Consider the following 18,191-nt stretch of genomic DNA (forward strand, 5'->3'; position numbering starts at 1 on the left):
TATATTCCATAAGCCATAAGACATCGAGGGGGGTTAACAGTGACAGTTATGACTTTCGGGATGAAGAAGTCTTACGTCTCTGAACACTTCTGTTTCCTTGGTTCTCAGTCTGCCCCTCTCTCTCTCTTTTCAGGACAAGTGGTAAGTTTTATCCGTGGATGAAGAGAAGTTTTCTTCTCCTGTGGTTAGAGGACTGATAACACCAACGTTCCTCAGACACCTCCCACAGAGGCCCCGGCCTGGGCTCCAGGCCTGTAGACTGGGTTTGAGTGAGGCCTTGCCAAGACAGAATCCAGACCCACGGGAACTCAGCCTTCCAAGTTGTTTCCATGTGTCGTCTTATCTGCGACGATAAACTAGAGGCAATTTGGGCAAGCCAAGGGCACACCTTCCTTTGCTGCTGACCCAGGGGCAGGGCTGTGAGTGATTTTCCCAGGATTCCTACACTGGGTGTTTTTGTTGTTGGAAAAATTCAAAATAATGTCCACTTTCAGTCACTATATCAGGAGGGAAGCTAAACTATGGTGTCCCCAAGCCATCCCATTAGTGAGTAGGGGAGCTAGATCAGTGTGTGTGTGTGTGTGTGTGTGTGTGTGTGTGTGTGTGTGTGTGTGAATAAGTCTTCAGTTCCCAGATTGATCACCCCAGAGTCACCCAAAGGGCTTGTTTAAACACAGTTGCTGAGCCACACCCCCTTGAGTTTCTGATTGCATCTTTAGCATGTTCCCAGGTGTGGTTGCAGCAGCGAGCTCAAACACTTGGGGCACCACTGTTCTCAACCAGAATGAACTGAGCCTTTCTGACTCCCTGGCCCAGGCCTAGCACAGAGAATGTGTTCAATGTACTTGTAAAAATTGGAATTTTTTTTTTTAATTAAGAAATTTTCAAGCCGGGCAGTGGTGGCGCACACCTGTAATCCCAGCACTCCGGAGGCAGAGGCAGGCGGATCTTTGTGAATTTGAGGCCAGCCTGGTCTACAAAGCTAGATCCAGGAAAGGCACAAAGCTACACAGAGAAACCCTGTCTGTGGGGGGAGGGGTTCTATTCATTTTACATACCAACCACAGATCCCCCTCTCCTCCCTCCTCCCACCCCCAGCCTTTCCCCCCACAAACCAACTCCCATTCCCCACCTCCTCCAAGGCAAGGACTCCCATGGGGAGTCAGGAGAGCCTGGTACATTCAGTTGAGACAGGTCCAGTCCCCTCCTCCCTGCACCAAGGCTGTGCAAAGTGTACCCGTAGGCACTGGGTTCCAAAAAGCCAGCTCATGCACCAGGGATGGGTCCTGATCCTACTGCATGGGGTGTCCCCTAAACAGTTCTAACAACTGTCTCGCCTATCCAGAGGGCCCAGAATGTTTAAGCTGTCAGTTTTAGAAAAGTTCTTTTTAAAGCATCCCATTGTGAGCCAATAAATGGCAGATTGGGGAGAGAGATTGGGGGGGTCAAGTCTTTCTTGAGCTCAGTTCTTAGTTCTCCTACTTTATCTCCTGCAGTGAATTCTAATGAAGAGTACGATTTGGCTTTCTGGCAACCAAATAGAATACAGAGATACGAATCATTCAAGTCTGTTCCGGAGAAAGAATCTCGCCTGGAGGGGGCTATAATTTACTCTCAGAGTTGTTTCGAGGGATAGAAAAGCTTCTCAGAACTTAGGTGGAAAGTGGTATTGACTGGGTTTGCAGAAATCACTCACAGAGTTTGAGAACAGCCAAACCGGGCAGGAGCGTGGCAATGCCCAAGGAACACTGGGACCAGGGTCCGAAACCAAGTGTCATTCCCTGGGTCTCTCCTTTGGGCCTCTCTCTCTACTTGGTTCTCTTACTTGTCCCTCTAGGTAGGCTTTCTCCATACAGAACAAGTGTAAGCAAGATACTCAGCTGAGCTGAGAATATGGTTACATAAGAAAACGACCTCCCAATGGGTATCAGAAATACACATCAGGATGATGCTCTTGGCCAGTGGAAACTTGTATTGGTGCTGAACGTCTGCACTTCCTCTGTGTAATGGGTGTCACAAAAGTGAAACACAGGCACCCATAGGTCAGCCCTGGGAAATAAGTAAGGCTTACAATCAATAGCAAAGAGCTTCATAGAATTGGGGGTACACTTGAGAAATGTCCCTATTAACAGAAGCTTCCAGCCTGGTCATTTCTTCAGATCACACCCTCAAATGAGGCTACTATGAGTGTAGATATTCTCTGTTAACTCAGTGTTTCATGGCCATAAATTCCACATCCATGGACTCAACCTACCTGGGATCCAAAGTACTAGAAACTGGGCTTAGTGGCACATACTGCTAATCCTTAATTCCAGCACTCAGGATGTCAGAGCCCAATGCCTGGCAGGGTCACAGAATGAAAACCTGTCTCAAAAAAGAAAAAGGTATTGTCTGTACCATGGGTGTACAAACTTTTGTCAACATAACATAACAACTCTTTAGATAACGGTTAATAGTATCATGCCATGTTGTTTTGTATAAGAGACTTGTGTATCCCTAGAGCTTGGTTTCCATGGGGATCCTGGAGCTAATCCCTGCAGACACCAAGAGAGGACAGTGCATCAGACCTTCTCAGTTAAAAATGACTCTCTTAGATCTCTAGCACAAAGGTGCTTCATCTCCACAGAATTAGGAACAGAACATGTTTGTTTGTTTGTTTTGCTTTTATTTTATTTATTTTTATATTTAGAGACAAGGTCTCACTGTGTAGCCCTGGCTGGCCCAGAACTCCCTGCATAGACCAGGCAGGCCTCGAACTCACAGAGATCTACTTGCCTCCACCTCCGGCACACTGGGATGAAAGGCATGCACCACCACGCCCAGCAGAGACAGAAAGACCATTTTGCCTATTGGCTTATCATACTGAAAAGTCCTAGGAACTGAGGAATCTCGCAATAAAACAATCATCAATGCCATCCAGTGTCTGTGTGACATGCTAGTCACTGTCTTACTCAGAACAATTCCATCATTTTAAACACCACGATGTCACTTTCCATTTAAATAAAGTTCCGGGACAGAGATGCTTCAGAAAAACTTTTAACTCAAGAAATGTTATTATGCTGCTCTAACATTACAGTCTGGAGCTCAAGCGTCCACAAAGCCGACGGGTCCAGGTCCTAGTCCCAATGTAACAGCGTTCAGAGCTATCCTTCGGCAGTGGAGGAGCCTCGGACATGAAAGAAAGGTGTCAGAAGGAAGTCCGGTGGAAACCCATGGAATTGGTCAATATGAAAAAATAAAAGTGAACTCAGGCATCTTATGTCTTTATAAGGAAGGACATTAGTGTCGCCAAAGCTAAGGTAGGGGAGTAGGCCGGTCTCTGTTACTCTTCATTTCAAATTTAATGGACAATTTTTTGTTTGTTTGTTTGTTTGTTTGTTTGTTTGTTTTTCAAGACAGGGTTTCTCTGTGTAGCTTTGCGCCTTTCCTAAAACTCACTTTGGAGACCAGGCTGGCCTCAAACTCATACAGATCCACCTGCCTCTGCCTCCCGAGTACTGGGATTAAAGGCGTGCGCCACCAACGCCCGGGGGACAATTTTTTAATATAAAATGATTATTGTCATAAAGGTCTCAATGTGGATTTGTGTTTTCAAATATATATATAATTATATAATTTTTTTAAAAGAAAAAGAATGCAAGAGTGGTGGGCTCACCTTTAATCCAGCACTTGGGAAGCGGAGCAGGCCATTCTCTAAGTTCAAGGCCAGCCTGGTCTATATAAAGAGTTCCAGGCCAGCCAGGGCTGCATAATTAGACCCTGTCTCAAAAAAGAAAAAAAAGTAAGTAAGAAAGAAAGAGAAAAATAAAGGAAAACCGTAACTGAAATGGCTTGGTGGTGGTATGTTTTGAACGGGGCAGCTATGGAGTATACAGAAAATGGTTCCTGAGAGAAGCAGGCAGCAGGCCAGACATGAGGGTCTGGAATTCCTCACCACACACAAAATGTGAAATATTTCAGTCCCATGAACACAAAGACCATTCCCATAGCTGGGTTCAAACAAATGGGATTTCTCTAACCTTCCTGGCCGTGAATGAACCCAGCAGGTCAGATTTCAGTAAATAACTGCGACTCCATGTCACCTTTCCTGTTTATGTCTCACTAGCCTGGTGTCTCATGATGAAAAGCATATGCAGACAAAGGCGCCAGACTGGGCCAGGGACCCAAATGACCTCAGCCATCTGTAAAAGGTCCTGGCGTGTGTGTATGGGGGGGTGGTCAGCTCCTGGAAATTCAGCATACCCTTGCACCCCCATAGTTGGGGGCATTTGAGGAGAAAGGATGGAGAGAAGCAACATGCCTTCTTCCTGGTCCAGCCCTGAGTGACAAAAGAAGTTATAGGTGGTTGGGGGAGGGACAACAGGGTGCCTCCCTGTGTTCCCATGATGAGTGGCATCATCTCAGAGACGAGTTTTATGTTGCTGCTTTCTCAGTGACCCTCAAAACAAATCGAAAACCAACACTCATGCGTTAGTACCTATTATAGGTCAGGAGTCGTGTGGTATGGATGGGCTGGTGGGCTGCTCAGGGTCTTGCAGGCTGAAATGAAGAAGTTGGGTGGGCTGGGTTGCTTTCTGGGGATTCTGGGGTAGAACAGGCTCATATAGGCTGTTGGCCAAATTCGGTTTCTTCTTGCTGGAGAACATCCACGCTTATTCCCACGCTGATGTAGCTGTGGACCACCGTCACTCCTGCATGCTGCCCACATTCCTTTTCCAGGAAAAGCTTAATCCTTTTCAAGGAGAGTGCCATGCCAACTGAGCAGAACCTTTGCATCCTCATCTTAGCTTAACCCGTACCTAATTATACATGTAAAAATCGCCCTAAAGTGATATCTCAGGAGGGTTGGGTACAGGAGAATAGGCCTGGGGAATGTGGTAGCCAATATGGAACTCCACTTTCCACAAGTTTGTTCCCTAGTCTAGTTAAATGGTGAACATTTGTAGTAAATTCTTTATTGTGGTAGCAAGAGGCAGGTTCCACTAGCACTTAGTGCTGGCCAGGCTAACCAAAAGACAGTCTCCCACACTAAAGACTGAGTACCACATTACATCTAGCTTTCCAAAGTCTCTCTAGGGAGTTGTGTAGATAAAAACCCTGTGCGAAATCTTTTGAATCTCTTCATGCAAATGTTTTTGTTTTGTTTTGATTTTTTGGCAAATCCCATCACCCTCATTAGATCACTGCAAAATATACACATGTATTAAATCATTACATTATCCCAATAATGTGTACATTTATGTGTCAGTACAAATTTAAAACAAAAGCATAGAGGCTGGATAGGTGGTTCAGTGAGTAAAGCGTTTCCAAATAAGCATGACCTGAGTTTGTTCCCTAGCATCCATCTAAAAAGATGGTCGTGGTGGTGGATGCGTACAATCCCAGGACTGGGGAGGTGGAGGCAGGAGGATTCCTGGCACTTCCTGGCCAGCCAGGCTTGTCAACTCAGTGAACTCTCAGTGTTGTGGAATATTAGTTTATCTGGGCAAAGATGTGTTACATTTGTTTGTGCTGCAGAATATTACTTTAACTGTGTAAAGGTGTGTTGCGTTTGTTTGTGCTGCCTTTGTTAATGGTGTAAAGCATTTGTTTTGCTGCACTCATTCAGTTCTGTAAAGATGTGTTGCTGCTTTTCCTTGCCTGCCTAAGGCAGCTGACTGAGCTAATAAAAAGCTGAACAGCCAATAGCTAGATAGAGAAATGACAGGTGGAGCTGGCAGGCACAGAGAGTAAGTAGGAGGAGAAATCTAGGCAGAAAGGGGAGGAGAAGGAGGATGAAGAGGAAGAAGAAGGAGGAGGAGAAGGAAGAAAAGAAGAGGAGGAGGAGAAGAAGAAGAGGAGGAGGAAAGGAGCAGGAGGAGGAGAAAATCGAGGGACGCACACCAGGGCCGGCCAGCCAGCCAGGCAGCCGCCAGTGAACCAGACACAGAAGAAGTGGAAAGTGTAGGGGCATACAGAAAGAAAAGGCAAAAAGCCCGAGGCAAAACGTAGATGAAGATCAGCAGGTTAAGTTATAAGAACTAGCAAGAAACAAGCATAAGAGAAGGCCAAGCATTGATGACTAACCGGAAGTCTCTGTGTCATGATTCGGGAGCTGGTTGGTAGCCAAAAAAAAAAAAAAAAGCCTGGTACATCTCAGTTCAGTGTACGGCTTTTCCTCAAAAATAAAGTGGACAGCGAGGAAGACGCAAGCCTCCGCACAGATACATGCATGTGCATTGCATACACACACACACACACACACACACACACACACACACACACACACAGACGAGAAAGTGGAACAGAGGCTGTGGCTCCGTTCAAACAGTACTTGCCCGGCATGCACGAAGCCCTGGGTTCAGTTTCAAGCACTATATGAAACGGGCCATGGTGCCTGCCTGGAACACACAAAACCCTGTGTGGGGTCTGGACAGAGACAAGTCGGGCATAACACACGGGACTTAGAATCTGAGAAAGCTTTCAGGTTCTGAGTCTAAGAAAAACCAAAGAAGGATGAGGAAGAGAGGAGCATTAAACACAGCGGGGAGGGGATGCTTCCCTGAAGGCCTAACGGTTTAACTTATCGGGTGGTTTTGTAGTTGTTGTTGTTTTGGAGACAGGGTCTCAGTATGTAGTTCAGTCTGGTTCCAAGCTGAACATATCCTGCTTCTGACTTCTGACTGGGATTGTAGACTTGTGCCACCAGACCCAGCTCTGCAAGGATCTCTCCATTTAATACTCTACAGGTAATTCCAGTATTTCCCAATGGTAAGACAGAGTTGAATGCAAGACTTTCCTGGTCCATAAAATTAACCCCGTAAACTCCATCATATTAGGGATAAAAATTTAACTCAGCGTCAGCAGAGGGAAAAGTTCATTTATAACCAACTTTATTAGTTGTTTAAACAGCATACAGAGTAATGTATCCCGTTACAGCATTTACATATATCCTTTGTTTCTCTTGATCCTCTCCCCAAGCCCCATCCCTCATCCCCCATGGTACAATGGACTTCTAAAATTTATTACTGTTTATTTCTATTTTACCACACAATAAATAAAACCTGGAAAAACTATAAATGGTCCAACAACAGTCCTCAATCCACAGGGTTCATACTGGATAAAATCTATCTGGACAAAGTCATCCAGCCCAAAACATTGGGAAAAAGGACCTGGCACACACACATCCTGCTTTTTCTGGCTGCAGCTGCCTGGCTACAACACTATCATAGGCTCTCCTGTACTGCCACCTACTGGGCAAAGTGAGCATAGCTTTGAGTGAGTTGAGTGTGCTTTGGATGTGAACAGGGTATTCAGGTCTAAGACCTTAAATTTGATGGAGATCTCCAAGTAAGACTCTCTCTCCACATAACGTCTGGCTGTGGATCTCTACATCTATTCCAGTCTGCTGCTAAAGGAAGCCTTTCTGAGGATGACTGGAAAAGGCTCTGATCTGTGAGTTAGCAGAATATCATTGGTAGTCATTTTATTGGTGTTTTTTGTTTGTTTTTGACTAGTGGTGTCCGGTTTTACCCTAGGTCTCTGGACTGTCTAATCTCTGGTTCTGGGTTACTCAAGCAGTGTCAGGTTTGGCTTCCTTCTCATGGAGTGGCCCTTAGGTCAATGCAGACATTGGCTGGCTACTCCTACAAGTTCTGTGCCACCATTGCTCTAGCATTTTTTTCTTTTCTTTTCTTTTTCCGGAGCTGAGGATCGAACCCAGGGCCTTGCGCTTGCTAGGCAAGCACTCTACCGCTGAGCTAAATCCCTAACCCCGCCCTAGCATGTTATGCAGGCAAGAAGGATTGTAGGTCAGAATTTTGGGGGCTGGATTGGCGCGCATGTTGCTCTTTCAGTAGCTTGCAGAGTACCTTCCCACACCGAAGAGACTAGAACATAGGGCTGAAGACTCCATGTAGGCATCAACTCAACTTCTCCATGTTCAGTGAGTTGTGTGGGGGTGTTGTCCTCGGCAGTGGGGCCCCGCTGTCAGTTTGTGGAGATCAACCTTTTGTCTTAGCAATGGCCTGGGTTGTTTGGGGATTTCCATGGGGCCCCCATGGCCAACAACGCAATTGAATGCAACCCTAGTCCCACCACTGGAAACCTCTGCTAGCTACAAGAGAGAGCCAGCTACGACTCCATATCCCTCATTAGCAGCAGTCTTTGTTAGGATCACCTTAAAGTGGAGGTCTCCAGCAAATCCTCAGAGCTCTGGGAATCCCACGGAAAAGGAGGCAGAAAGAAGAGGTGATGGAGGACACCAAGAGAACAGAGAACCTCTGAATCAACTAATCAAGGCACATACGGGCTCACAGAGACTGGAAGAGCAAGCAGGAGACCTCCATGGGTCTGCAACAGGTCCTCTGTATATAGTATCACTATTCGCTTAGCACTTTGATGGGACTCCTAACGGTGAGAACCAGTGGATCTCTGTGCCGCTCTTGGGACACTTTTCCTCCTGTTGGGTTGCTGTGTCCAACTTTGATATGATAGCTTTTGCTTCATCTTCTTATATTTTATTTTGTCATGTTTGGTTGTTATCTTTTAGAAGCCTGTTGTTTTCCTTTAAAAAAAAAAAAGATTGATTTATTCGTGTATTTTTTATGCATACGGATACTTTGTCTGCATGTATATCTGCCCACCAGAAGAGGGCATCAGGCAGTTGTGAGCTGCCATGTAAGTTCTGGGAATTGAACTCAGGACCTCTGGAAGAGCAGGGAGTGCTCTTAACCACCAAGCCATGTCTCCAGCCTCAGAAGCCTGTTGTTTTCTAATGAGAGACAGAAAGGGAGTGGGTCTGCAGGGGAGAGGAGGTGGGGAGGAGCTGGGAGGAGAAGAGGGAAGAATCAGGATATATTGTATGAGAAAAGAATCTATTTTCAATAAAAGAAATAAATGTAAAAAAAGAGTCTAAATTTGGATTTAAACATTAAAATACTGGATATTTGAAAGTTGTTTATCTAAACCTTTAGAGCTATTTTTGTTTCTATTATCATGTCAATTATATGTAATAGGTTTCATATATGTATATAATGTATATATGTATATAATGTATATGATATGTATAATGTATGTAATGTGTATATGTATGTAATGTATATAATGTATATATGTATACAATGTGTATGTGTATATATTGTATGTAATGTGTAATCATATTGCCCTCTAGAACCCTTCTCTCTCTTGCAGAACCCCTCCTCATCTCAACCAGTCCCTCCCCTCTTCCATCTTCGAGTCTTTTCTGTGATCTAATGACTTTAATTAGGTTAACTTACAGAAGCGTTGGTGAGAAATACGACAGATTTTTAAAATTCAGTCAAAGCAAACAAATCTATGACCCTCTGCTTTAAAAATGCTTCCTTTGTCCTCCAGTTATCCTTAGGATTTTTAATTAAACAATTCCCTTGTTAACACTAGGGACCACTGGTCAGGCTTACTGTGCAACACCCAGCATCACCCCTGTATCACCCAGCATCACCCCTGTATCACCTCTGTATCACCCAGCATCACCCCTGTATCACCCAGCATCACCCCTGTACCACCCAGAATCACCCCTGCATCACCCAGCATCACCCAGCATCACCCCTGTATCACCCAGCATCACCCCTGTATCACCCAGCATCACCCCTGTATCACCCAGCATCACCCCTGCATCACCCAGCATCACCCCTGTATCACCCAGCATCACCCCTGTATCACCCAGCATCACCCCTGTATCACCCAGCATCACCCCTGTATCACCCAGCATCACCCCTGCATCACCCAGCACCACCCTTGTATCTCCCAGCATCACCTCTGTATCACCCAGCATCACCCCTGTATCACCCAGCATCACCCCTGTATCACCCAGCATCACCCCTGTATCACCCAGCATCACCCTTGTATCTCCCAGCATCACCTCTGTATCACCCAGCATCACCCTTGTATCTCCCAGCATCACCCCTGCATCACCCAGCATCACCCCTGTATCACCCAGCATCACCCCTGTATCACCCAGCATCACCTCTGTATCACCCAGCATCACCCCTGCATCACCCAGCATCACCCCTGCATCACCACCCAGCATCACCCCTGTATCACCCAGCATCACCCCTGTATCACCTCTGTATCACCCAGCATCACCCCTGTATCACCCAGCATCACCCCTGTATCACCCAGCATCACCCCTGCATCACCCAGCATCACCCTTGTATCTCCCAGCATCACCCCTGCATCACCCAGCATCACCCCTGTATCACCCAGCATCACCTCTGTATCACCCAGCATCACCCCTGTATCACCCAGCATCACCCCTGTATCACCTCTGTATCACCCAGCATCACCCCTGTATTACCCAGCATAACCTCTGTATCACCCAGCATCACCCCTGTATCACCCAGCATCACCTCTGTATCACCCAGCATCACCCCTGTATCACCCAGCATCACCTCTGTATCACCAAGCATCACCCCTGTATCACCCAGCATCACCCCTGTATCACCTCTGTATCACCCAGGATCACCCCTGTATCACCCAGCATCACCTCTGTATCACCCAGCATCACCTCTGTATCACCCAGCATCACCCCTGTATCACCCAGCATCACCCCTGCATCACCCAGCATCACCCTTGTATCTCCCAGCATCACCTCTGTATCACCCAGCATCACCCCTGTATCACCCAGCATCACCCCTGTATCACCCAGCATCACCCCTGCATCACCCAGCATCACCCCTGTATCTCCCAGCATCACCCCTGCATCACCCAGCATCACCCCTGCATCACCCAGCATCACCCCTGTATCACCCAGAATCACCCCTGCATCACCCAGCATCACCCTTGTATCTCCCAGCATCACCTCTGTATCACCCAGCATCACCTCTGTATCACCCAGCATCACCCCTGTATCACCCAGCATCACCCCTGCATCACCCAGCACCACCCTTGTATCTCCCAGCATCACCTCTGTATCACCCAGCATCACCCCTGTATCACCCAGCATCACCCCTGTATCACCCAGCATCACCCCTGTATCACCCAGCATCACCCTTGTATCTCCCAGCATCACCCCTGCATCACCCAGCATCACCCCTGTATCACCCAGCATCACCCCTGTATCACCCAGCATCACCTCTGTATCACCCAGCATCACCCCTGCATCACCCAGCATCACCCCTGTATCACCACCCAGCATCACCCCTGTATCACCCAGCATCACCCCTGTATCACCTCTGTATCACCCAGCATCACCCCTGTATCACCCAGCATCACCCCTGTATCACCCAGCATCACCCTTGTATCTCCCAGCATCACCTCTGTATCACCCAGCATCACCCCTGTATCACCCAGCATCACCTCTGTATCACCCAGCATCACCCCTGCATCACCCAGCATCACCCTTGTATCTCCCAGCATCACCTCTGTATCACCCAGCATCACCCCTGTATCACCCAGCATCACCCCTGTATCACCCAGCATCACCCCTGCATCACCCAGCATCACCCTTGTATCTCCCAGCATCACCCCTGCATCACCCAGCATCACCCCTGTATCACCCAGCATCACCTCTGTATCACCCAGCATCACCCCTGCATCACCCAGCATCACCCCTGCATCACCACCCAGCATCACCCCTGTATCACTCAGCATCACCTCTGTATCACCCAGCATCACCCCTGTATCACCCAGCATCACCCCTGTATTACCCAGCATAACCTCTGTATCACCCAGCATCACCCCTGTATCACCCAGCATCACCTCTGTATCACCCAGCATTACCTCTGTATCACCCAGCATCACCCTTGTATCACCCAGGATCACCTCTGTATCACCCAGCATCACCCCTGCATCACCCAGCATCACCCCTGTATCACCCAGCATCACCTCTGTATCACCCAGCATCACCCCTGCATCACCCAGCATCACCCCTGCATCACCACCCAGCATCACCCCTGTATCACTCAGCATCACCTCTGTATCACCAAGCATCACCCCTGTATCACCTCTGTATCACCCAGGATCACCCCTGTATCACCCAGCATCACCCCTGTATCACCCAGCATCACCCCTGTATCACCCAGCATCACCCCTGTATCACCCAGCATCACCCCTGCATCACCCAGCATCACCCTTGTATCTCCCAGCATCACCTCTGTATCACCCAGCATCACCCCTGTATCACCCAGCATCACCCCTGTATCACCCAGCATCACCCCTGTATCACCCAGCATCACCCCTGTATCTCCCAGCATCACCCCTGCATCACCCAGCATCACCCCTGCATCACCCAGCATCACCCCTGTATCACCCAGAATCACCCCTGTATCACCCAGGATCACCTCTGTATCACCCAGCATCACCCCTGCATCACCCAGCATCACCCCTGCATCACCACCCAGCATCACCCCTGTATCACCCAGCATCACCCCTGTATCACCCAGCATCACCCCTGTATCACCCAGCATCACCTCTGTATCACCCAGCATCACCCCTGTATCACCCAGCATCACCCCTGTATCACCCAGGATCACCTCTGTATCACCCAGCATCACCCCTGCATCACCCAGCATCACCCCTGCATCACCACCCAGCATCACCCCTGTATCACCCAGCATCACCCCTGTATCACCCAGCATCACCCCTGTATCACCCAGCATCACCCAGCATAACCTCTGTATCACCCAGCATCACCCCTGTATCACCCAGCATCACCTCTGTATCACCCAGCATCACCCCTGTATCACCCAGCATCACCCCTGTATCACCCAGCATCACCCAGCATAACCTCTGTATCACCCAGCATCACCTCTGTATCACCCAGCATCACCCCTGTATCACCCAGCATCACCCCTGTATCACCCAGCATCACCCCTGCATCACCCAGCATCACGCTTGTATCTCCCAGCATCACCCCTGCATCACCCAGCATCACCCCTGTATCACCCAGCATCACCTCTGTATCACCCAGCATCACCCCTGCATCACCCAGCATCACCCCTGCATCACCACCCAGCATCACCCCTGTATCACCCAGCATCACCTCTGTATCACCCAGCATCACCCCTGTATCACCCAGCATCACCCCTGTATCACCTCTGTATCACCCAGCATCACCCCTGTATTACCCAGCATAACCTCTGTATCACCCAGCATCACCCCTGTATCACCCAGCATCACCTCTGTATCACCCAGCATTACCTCTGTATCACCCAGCATCACCCTTGTATCACCCAGGATCACCTCTGTATCACCCAGCATCACCCCTGCATCACCCAGCATCACCCCTGTATCACCCAGGATCACCTCTGTATCACCCAGCATCACCCCTGCATCACCCAGCATCACCCCTGCATCACCACCCAGCATCACCCCTGTATCACTCAGCATCACCTCTGTATCACCAAGCATCACCCCTGTATCACCCAGCATCACCCCTGTATCACCTCTGTATCACCCAGCATCACCCCTGTATCACCCAGCATCACCTCTGTATCACCCAGCATCACCTCTGTATCACCCAGCATCACCCCTGTATCACCCAGCATCACCCCTGCATCACCCAGCATCACCCTTGTATCTCCCAGCATCACCTCTGTATCACCAGCATCACCCCTGTATCACCCAGCATCACCCCTGTATCACCCAGCATCACCCCTGCATCACCCAGCATCACCCTTGTATCTCCCAGCATCACCCCTGCATCACCCAGCATCACCCCTGCATCACCCAGCATCACCCCTGTATCACCCAGAATCACCCCTGTATCACCCAGGATCACCTCTGTATCACCCAGCATCACCCCTGCATCACCCAGCATCACCCCTGCATCACCACCCAGCATCACCCCCTGTATCACCCAGCATCACCCCTGTATCACCAGCATCACCCCTGTATCACCCAGCATCACCCTGTATCACCCAGCATCACCTCTGTATCACTCAGCATCACCCCTGTATCACCCAGCATCACCCTTGTATCTCCCAGCATCACCTCTGTATCACCCAGCATCACCCTGTATCACCCAGCATCACCCCTGCATCACCACCCAGCATCACCCCTGTATCACCCAGCATCACCCCTGTATCACCCAGCATCACCCCTGTATCACCCAGCATCACCTCTGTATCACCCAGATCACCCCTGTATCTCCCAGCATCACCTCTGTATCACCCAGCATCACCCCTGTATCACCCAGCATCACCCTGTATCACCCAGCATCACCCAGCATAACCTCTGTATCACCCAGCATCACCCCTGTATCACCCAGCATCACCCCTGTATCATCCCAGCATCACCTCTGTATCACCCAGCATCACCTCTGTATCACCCAGCATCACCCCTGTATCACCCAGCATCACCCCTGCATCACCCAGCATCACCCCTGCATCACCCAGCATCACCCCTGTATCACCCAGCATCACCCCTGTATCACCCAGCATCACCTCTGTATCACCCAGCATCACCCCTGTATCACCCAGCATCACCCCTGTATCACCCAGCATCACCCCTGTATCACCCAGCATCACCCCTGCATCACCCAGCATCACCCCGCATCACCCAGCATCACCCCTGTATCACCCAGCATCACCTCTGTATCACCCAGCATCACCCCTGTATCACCCAGCATCACCCAGCATCACCCAGCATCACCTCTCTATCACCCAGCATCACCCCTGTATCATCCAGCATCACCTCTGTATCACCCAGCATCACCTCTGTATCACCAGCATCACCCTGTATCATCCAGCATCACCTCTGTATCACCCAGCATCACCCCTGTATCACCCAGCATCACCCCTCTATTACTCTTTATTGACATGCAATCACCTCTGAACTCTCCAGCAAGATTATCACAGACGTAGCCCCTCAGTCTTGAACCTGAGGCAATTTTCTTTGGTCTGTAACTTTCAAAAACAAGAACAAAAACAAAACAGGGCTGAGAGATAGTTCAGCAGTTAAAAGCATGTAGTGCTGTTGCAGAGAACCTGCATTGAGTTCCCAGCACCATCTGGTGCCCTCCTCTGGCGTCTATGAGCACTTGCCTTCATGTGTACACATCTTCACAGTCACACATAATTAAAGCACAACAAATCTTTTTCTTTTCTTTTCTTTTTTCTTTTTTAAGAAAGAAAAGTCTATACCCTCAAGAATGTGGATATCTCTTTACTCTTCACACCTCCTGGGAGACAGAGTGTGCCATCTCACCATAGAGAACATCATTGATGGGTTGGAGCTTTGAGGAACTTTGAGGATTTTTAAAAAGAGGGTAATCTGCCAAGGAAAGGTCTGGTTTGGGCATCAGCAAGTAAAAGTGCTTATTGCCAAGCTCAAAGATCTGAGTTCAATCCCCAGGACCCACAGAGTGGAAGGAGGGAAACTGACTCCCAAAAGTTACCTCTGTCCTCCACACACATACATTGGTACACACACACACACACACACACACACACACACACCACACACACACACAATGAATGTGATTTAAAAATTTTATATATATATAATATATATATATATATATATATATATATATATACATTGAATTATTGATGGGATTGGGGATTTAGCTCAGTGGTAGAGCACTTGCCTAGCAAGTGCAAGGCCCTGAGTTTGGTCCTCAGCTCTGAAAAAAAAATTAAAAAAAACAGTAATAGATGATCTAAAAGCATAGGCCTTAAATCCCAATACTCAGGAAGCTGAGGCAGGAGATTTGAGAGTTCAAGGTCAGTGTGGCCAATTTAGTGAAACCCTATCTTTAAAATACGTGTGTGTGTGTGTGTGTGTGTGTGTGTGTGTGTGTGTGTGTGTGACGTATATGTATACACATTTCTATAATCTGATGCTGAGTTAAGGATATGAACTGTGAACATGACCAAGAAACCATCAAATGCCTTAATTGTTCAAATCCACATATTTTATACTAAGATGGACTGCCTTTCTATTTTGAGACAGGATGTAGCTATGTTGTTCAGGCTAGCCCCAAACTCCTTGGCTGAAGTGATGCTCTGACTCAGGCTCCATAGCATCTGAGACTACCAGTGTGTGCCACCATGCTCAGCCCTCAACTTTAACATTTTAAGTCCCACTGAGATGATTACTCAAGAATGCCCACAGGTACTAAGTCCACCATGGCCTGGCCTACGTGTGTTCTTGCATGGGCCTTCTGTGGGGAGGCCCGCCATCCGCATCCTGCACAACTGAGGAGAAGTGCCACACTTGACACCAGACAATCTAACTATACAATGAGTTCACACTGGCAAGACCACACTTGTCTCCCAATGAATGCTAACCCCAGGTGAGCAACTGATCAGGTAAAGTAATGATTTAAAAAGATCACACCAGGGCTGGAGAGATGGCTCAGAGGTTAAGAGCACTGGCTGTTCTTCCAGAGGTCCTGAGTTCAATTCCCAGCAACCACATGGTGGCTCACAACCATCTGTAATGAGATCTGGCGCCCTCTTCTGGCCTGCAAGCAGACATGCAGGCAGAACACTATACATAATAAATAAGTCTTTTAAAAAATAAATAAATAAAATGATCACACTATTCAAAGAGGAAAAGAAAATAGCTCTGCCAAATTAGCCCACTGGTCCATTACCTAACATGGCAGAGTGGGCAGGAAATTGAGTGTGGTCCAGATCAGCTGAGGTTTCAGAGAAAATAAAAAATAATTAAGTTCTGAAGTAGTTCCGTCACGGTGCCTGTTGAGAAGAGGACAGTACAAGGGCTGGGAGATGGATGGGTCAGTCAGTGGGGTTTGACCCTAGCATCGTGTGAAAAGGTGAGTGTGGTGGGGTACACGTGCCATCCAGCGCTGGGGGGCCAGAGACCAGTGCTGAAGTTCACCGACCAGTCAGTGTACCCTTAAGGGCCAGAGACCAGTGCTGAAGTTCACTGACCAGTCAGTGTACCCTTAACCGGACAACTCCAAGTCCCAATGACAGATAGGGCTCTAGAAACAAAGTGGACAGCATCTGAGGACGTCTGAAGTTGTCTTCTGGCCTACACACATACACACACACACACACACACACACACACACACACGCACGCACGCACGCACACACGCACACGCGCACACGCACACACGCACACACATACACACATATGCAAACATGCACTCACACACATATGCATGCCACCCACACATACACCAAACGACCTTTATGATACAGGAGACTAAATAAATGGTTTCAGCTGTAAATTGAAGAAACTTGAAAGTATGCTAGAATTAACAACCAGGAATTCAGAGAAGGGTTCTCAGTCCTAGGGGAAGAACTTAAAACTTTATTATAATCACACACTTCAATTCGGCTTGTCATCCGTCTTCAGCCGCTGCCCCCACTCGCCATGGACCCTAACTGCTCCTGTGCCACAGATGGATGCTGTTTCTGCTCCGAGTCTTGCAAATGCAAAGAGTGTAAATGCGCCTCCTGCAACAAAAGCTGCTGCTCCTGTGGCCCCGTGGGCTGTGCCAAGTGCTTCACCCAGCATCAACCCCTGTATCACCCAGCATCACCCCTGTATCACCCAGCATCACCCCTGCATCACCCAGCATCACGCTGTATCTCCCAGCATCACCCCTGCATCACCCAGCATCACCCCTGTATCACCCAGCATCACCTCTGTATCACCCAGCCATCACCCCCTGCATCCAACCCAGCATCACCCCTGCACACCACCCAGCATCACCCCTGTGGATCACTCAGCATCACCTCTGTATCCACCCCAGCATCACCCCTGTATCACCCGCATCACCCCTGTGATCACCCTCTGTATCACCCAGGCATCACCCTGTATTACCCAGCATAACCTCCTGTATCCACCCCAGCATCACCCCTGTATCACCCAGCATCACCTCTGTATCACCCAGCATTACCTCTGTATCACCCAGCATCACCCTTGTATCACCCAGGATCACCTCTGTATCACCCAGCATTCACCCCTGTATCACCCAGCATCACCCCTGTATCACCCAGCATCACCTCTGTATCACCCAGCATCACCCCTGCATCACCCAGCATCACCCCTGCATCACCACCCAGCATCACCCCTGTATCACTCAGCATCACCTCTGTATCACCAAGCATCACCCCTGTATCACCCAGCATCACCCCTGTATCACCTCTGTATCACCCAGGATCACCCCTGTATCACCCAGCATCACCTCTGTATCACCCAGCATCACCTCTGTATCACCCAGCATCACCCCTGTATCACCCAGCATCACCC

This window comes from Onychomys torridus, chromosome 10, assembly GCF_903995425.1.
Source record: "Onychomys torridus chromosome 10, mOncTor1.1, whole genome shotgun sequence".
In the NCBI taxonomy this organism is placed as follows: domain Eukaryota; kingdom Metazoa; phylum Chordata; class Mammalia; order Rodentia; family Cricetidae; genus Onychomys; species Onychomys torridus.